Raw genomic sequence first — 6447 nt, forward strand, 5'->3', positions numbered from 1 at the left:
AGAGTGTTTCTTGAGGTTTGTCAGACTTGGCTCGACCGAAGAGTCCCTGCTTCGCTCCACTCCAGCAACAGCCCACACAACAATCCGTCCACTTCTCCAAGCACAGCCTGAGTCACCAAACTTTGCCGCCGTCAGAGCCGCCTGTGCTCCTCCACCGTCTGCTGACGATGTGCCACGGGTGCCGACTGTGGACACAGCACTGTCTTCACGGAGATGTTGCAAGTTCTGATCAACACAGCTGACTGCTAATTGCCAGCCAAACCTGAACCAAGCTCTGCCGCAGTGGCGCTAGCGTTCATTATATGAGCTGCTATGTCTGTCCTCGTGGAAGGAATCGCTGGAGGCAACCACAGCGCCCGTGGCATTCAACACGACATACAGTAGGGCATTAAAATCACTTCCACATAGTTTCGGAGCTAATCAGGCAATTCAAAAGCACTCCGTCTTCAGGCCACAAGTGGCCCATCGGGACCATCTGACCGCCGTGTCATCCTCAGATGAGGATGCGGATAGGAGGGGCATGTGGTCAGCACACCGCTCTCCCGGTCGTTACGGTGGTTTTCTTTGACCGGAGCCGCTACTATTCGGTCGAGTAGCTCCTCAGTTGGCATCACGATGCTGAGTGCACCCCGAAAAGTGGCAACAGCTCATGGCGGCCCGGATGGTCACCCATCGAAGTGCCGGCCACGCCCGACAGCGCTTAACTTCGGTGTTCTGACGGGAACCGACGTATCCACTGCGGCAAGGCCGTTGCCAGGCGATTCAAAGAATCTTAAAAATTATAGTTCATTATTGTCAGTTCTAAATAAAGGCAGCCTTTGACATAAACTGTGCTCTGTCCTGACATCTGAATATAAAACCGAATCAACTGTAAAAGACTGAGGGGATGCGGGAAACAGATATCTGTAGCACACAAGCAAATTTAACATACATTGAATGATTCTCTCTCTCTGGAGCAAGAAGCATGTATCTTGCGGAAAATTATGGTTGCTGTTGATTACACAGCCAAAGCAAATTATCTCAATGAAGCAACCACGCCAAAGTAGCTAACGATTATTCGTTTAAAATATAATTTTTGTTTTGTAAGCACCACTGCACCGCAGTTTCATTGCTACTATATTTCATTTTAAAGCAGGCAATTGCAGCCAGTAGAGCAGATTGCTAGTATTCAAAACTGTTTCTTTTCAGACCATCTCACTGTAACTAAAGTACTGGAAAGGCGTACTCTCTACGCCTTTTTGCAAAGCCCTTGCGTTTCTAAAACTTTGTAACGTGATGAACACGTCGACTAAAACCCGAGGTTACAAAGTTGACAGGCTTTATTTTGGGACTGGCTTGTCTTTGGATACCTCCAAGTAACCGCACATCTCACGAATTGCTGAATAATCTAAATACTATATGGAACTTAATGACTGTACAAACTTAATAGCACATACGAACAAATTTGCTAAGAAAGAGGAGCTGCAAGAAAGGGAAATAATTAAAAATAATAGTGTACCCTGTGGTTCAAGATTTCTCGTCGTGCACAGTTTTCGAGAGTATAAATGTGGTGCAATGTCCCAGACGCTAACCCTGGGAGGAGCGGAAATGCCAGAGGAACCAGGCAGCGCTGTTGGCAGCAGAACGGAACGGAGAATACAGCAGGGCGGAACAAAGGGAGCAGGGGAGCAGGCATCAGAGAGATTCATTGGGTCAACGAAGGCAGCGAATAATGATAGAGTGATATAGAGATACCGATATAGCCTATTTAACAACTTGTGGAAGGGTTTCAGACGGCATAGGACAGGAATGACGATTAAATAAGATAATGCGATTCTTGAGTTTCTCCCAGCCTATTTGATAATAAAAATAACCACTTGTGTACTGCCGGTCTACAGTGTCCAACGGGCACAATATTTCGGCGATCATACATGTCGCCATCATCAGGTGAACTGACGGACTGAGCTCCTGTGAATGGGTGTATCGGAAGACAACGTACACTGATCTGTATTTGCACGCAGACAGCTGCCACCACCCTTCACACAGGAATGGGGTACTTAAAACTCTAGTACACAGGGCGCGCACTATTTCTTACCCAGAGAGTCTACCCAAGGAATTGGAACATCTGAGAACTGTATTTCAAAAAAATGGGTACTCAGAGTTGCAGATTCAACGTGCTCTCCGCCCAACCTCTACAGCATAACCTGTGGAGATGGATGAAATCACGAGGGAGGAGGTAGGCACTGCGTTTATTCCATATACAGGCGCACTCTCGGGGAAAATCGCCCGCATTTTGAAGAAACACCGGGTCGGAACCATGTTTTGTCCTCCGAATAAAACTCGTGCACTGGTGAGGAGTGCCAAAGATTACCTCGGTTTGAGGAAGGCCGGCGTGTACCAGATGCGGTGTCAATGTAGCATGTCGTGTATTGGTCAGACGATGCGTACCGTCGAGGATCGATGCCGTGAACATCAGAGGCACACTTGACTGATGTGTCCGAGCAAGTCGGCAGTCGCTGAACATTGTTTATCGGAAAATCACGCTATGGAGTATGAACACACGAGGATTCTGGTACAGACGTCGAGATACTGGGACAGCGTTGTTAGAGAGGCCATCGAAATTTGCACCAATGACGACCTCATAAACCGTGACTGTGGCTATAATCTTAGCAAGGCTTGGGAATCAGCCATTGGGTTAATCAAGAGTAAACCGAGCGAACGTATAGTTGTGACGACCACGGCGGACAGAGCCATCACACCGACGTCATCTCAGACGCCGTCGCGATCTGTTCCACCGCGCGACCGTGGCGCGGGGCGCGGGGCACGGACAGAGGAGGGAGCGCGCCGCGGGCGGAGAGTATTTAAATCGGCCGCCGCCGCAACCGAGCCCAGTTCCCTCTGAGCAGCCGTAGCGTACAGATCTCCGTGCCGGCACGTTCACAGGAACTCAGTCCGTCAGTTCACCTGATGATGGCGACATGTATGATCGCCGAAATATTGTGACCGTTGGACACTGTAGACCGGCAGTACACCCTTGGATATTTTGATTAAATAAGATAATAATTGAGCACGTTTTATTTTGACGAAGTCCTAAACGCAGTGAGGGAGGGGGTTGGGGTTGTTTGGGGGAAGAGACCAAACAGCGAGGTCACCTGTCTCATGGGTTTAGGGAAGGACGGGGAAGGAAGTCGGTTGTGCCTTTTCAAAGGAGCCATCCTGTATTTGCCTGGAGCGATTTAGGGAAATCACGGAAAACCTAAATCAGGATGGCCGGACGCGGGATTGAACCGCTGAACACCCGAATGCGATAAACGCAGTGAACAAATGCGGTAGAATCCTTGGTGAGATTTTATGACAATGATTAGTGCCAAAGCATCAAACTGAAAAATAATAAACGATTATTCAAAGGAAGCAACTGGTGGTCTCTTCTTATTTCGTTTAGTCACCAAAAAAATTACTTCAAGGGAAGCTCGAAACACTCAGCTTGTGTCTGGTCTCCTCCCCCAAACAACCCAACCCCAACCACATTTCAGCTTGGCTTCCCATAATATTAAAGTCGACAGAGGTAAAACCATTAATTTTCTATTAAAAACAGTCTTGATCACTATTTCTTTACTAACGTGACCGGTTTCGACCACTTCTGTGGTCATCTTCAGACCATTGAGTAGGAACCTCTTTCTGCTGGAGACTCACTACAGTAGTGATTCTCCAGCAGAAAGACGTTCCTACTCAATGGTCTGAAGATGACCACAGTAGTGGTCGAAACCCGTCACCTTAATAAATAAATCGTGATCAATACTGTTTTTAATAGCAAATATTTGTAACTCATTGATCACTGCTACTCCCATAATGCATTCAACCATTAAGTTCGTGTGGCAGAGGATTTATCCCAAGAATTTTAGTTATCAGAAATAACAGTCTGCACGCAGCAGGTAATTTCGGTAAAATATTTGTAGTAGTCAAAGATCATCATAGAAAAAGGTTTAAGAATCGGTAACACAAATAATTATTTACAAAGAAACGTTAAAAACTTCTAGAGCAGTTGAATAACTGAGGATCCTATGTCACGTGTCTTCACACGCCAGGACAAGATAGAACTAACATTATATACGGCTCATACGCCAGAAATTTAACGGACGCAAACAGTGTAAACGGTTTTAACGAGAGGTTATGTCAAATGCTATCAGTAGCTTGAAACTGGCTGTACATCCTGAAATCCGAAGTAGAGGTAGAACGCAAAATAAGACTATATTTTAACCGAACTATGCAGGCAAGTAAGTGGCTGGAAGATGGAATGCCATGGCAAAGTTTTTTGACTTTTACAGGTGAAGTTTGTAAATGGGGCAAGGGCGCATCTACAGTTGTCAATACCGAACTTAAAGATGCCAGTCGCGTAACAAAGCAGAAAATGGTGGCACCATCATGGTTAAAGTTGTGATAACCCAAAGTAGACAAGAAATTATCAGTTTATAGAACTGCCACAGCCGTAAATCCAGGAGCTCGTGGTTTTGTTACTGTCACTTTCGAAGTTTGCAGAATACATTTACTTTCTCATTTATGGAAGTTGTTAATGTTTTTGATTAGCAACTCTACTCACACACAGAGAGACCGGATGTTACAGATTTCTAGAGATCTTCTGTTTCCGTAACAAATTATCTATAGGTAACAGATGAATAGTAGGAGTTCTGCAGTTGTCGATCCGCTGATAACTGTGGTGGGATGACATCACAAGTAAGTGGACACAAACTATACCAAGCAAACAGCACATTACATTAACAGTGATTAAATTCAGTTAATTTAGTTCAGTTCTGCAATAGTAAGTGTCAAATATATTTGAAATGACCTTTTCAGTAAACAACCCGTGCTCTGATTTGATTCAAATTACTTTTCTCCTTTTGTTTTTACTTGTCTGATACGCCCGCAACGAATTACACTGCCGCGCTAACATTATCTCCTAGTAGCACGTGAATGCTATGTCGCTAATTATTTGTTGGATAAATTCACATCGCCGGCCGGTGTGGCCGTGCGGTTCTAGGCGCTTCAGTCTAGAAAAGCGTGACCGCTACGGTCGCAGGTTCGAATCCTGCCTCGCGCATGGGTGTGTGTGATGTCCTTAGGTTAGTTAGGTTTAAGGAGTTCTAAGTTCTAGGGGACTGATGACCATAGATGTTAAGTCCCATAGTGCTCAGAGCCATTTGATATATTCACATCAATGTATTCCCCTACAGTTTTTACCCTCTACAGCTCCCTATGGCATCACTGAGGTTGATCGCTATGTAGTAACATATGTCATGTGAGTGGTTTTGTTATGTTCCGTTCTTCACCGAATCTGCGGCTGTCTAGTTACTTGAATGGAAGCTTTTGGTCGAGAGAAGTCGCTTTCCCAATATTTTAACACAATTATCTTCCACAGTTCCAGGTACAAAATAATTATTAGTTGAATTCTCAAATTTATAAAACAAAGTGATTACAAGTTACAGTTCATAATAATACTCTGTCTGCCTCTCGATGTCGATGTCAGCGTCTGGAATAAAATATTTTGGCTCTGAATAACAACGGCGATCGCCGACTCAGAAAATTCTTAAAACAGCAGTACACCGAGGGGAAGCCGACAAGGATGCAATGACGTACTCGCTCTGCAGCATGGGAATCAATGTCCAGAAATTAATCTCTCAAAACAGAGCATAAATGATCGGGATGCAGGCTCTACCGATATCATAGGATACAAAGTTCAAGGGAGAAGTTAAAATAACCGAAGAATTAAACGTTTCCATTCATAAAATTATATTTCTTCGTAACTGATCTCCATATCTACAGTTCAGGATACATAATCCTCTCGTATGAGATGAAATACTATCATAATTAATCAAATTAAATTCGATATCCAAAATTGCACCTTATACAATGCCGCTAATTACAGTTCCTCTGCTATCCTATTCTCTACAACTCCTAAATCAGAAGTAGTCTGTACATACTACACGTAATGTTCCGCGAGATATCCAGAGGGTCTTTATATCACGAATCACATATAATCGATCTTTCAGAGTCATAATGAGTCTTTAATACATGTAAATCATTTGCGCGGTTACACTTAAATCTGTGTGCTACAAGAAAGAAAATAACAGGACAAGGGTGACACTACACGGGGAACCTGCTCATATCTTACATTTCTTACGTTATCGGTGCACGTAATTTTCAACATTTTTCTACGGCTCTCAAATCACTAAAGCACTACTTGCGTTTTGGTTAACTTGGAACGAGGGATGGCCCTTAAGGAACTGAACATCATTGGTAACGATTATACAAATAATCATTTATTAATAACATCACAATTTTCTTATTACCTTACAGTTGACTCAATTAAGAAAATGACTAAGCAAAATCTAAAAATTAGCATTAAACAATTAAGGAAGCAATTCTAAAACCCAACCAAATAGCAGGCTTTCCTTGTGCCCCCTTTTTCCCTCT

At 43.9% G+C, this 6447-nt stretch overlaps 1 pseudogene; it reads right to left on the reverse strand.

Moving 5' to 3' along the window:
- Positions 1-637: 637 nt before the first annotated feature.
- LOC124607947 lies at positions 638-755 on the reverse strand (annotated as a pseudogene).
- Between the last annotated feature and the right edge of the window lie 5692 nt (positions 756-6447).

This window comes from Schistocerca americana, chromosome 3 (genome assembly GCF_021461395.2).
Source record: "Schistocerca americana isolate TAMUIC-IGC-003095 chromosome 3, iqSchAmer2.1, whole genome shotgun sequence".
In the NCBI taxonomy this organism is placed as follows: domain Eukaryota; kingdom Metazoa; phylum Arthropoda; class Insecta; order Orthoptera; family Acrididae; genus Schistocerca; species Schistocerca americana.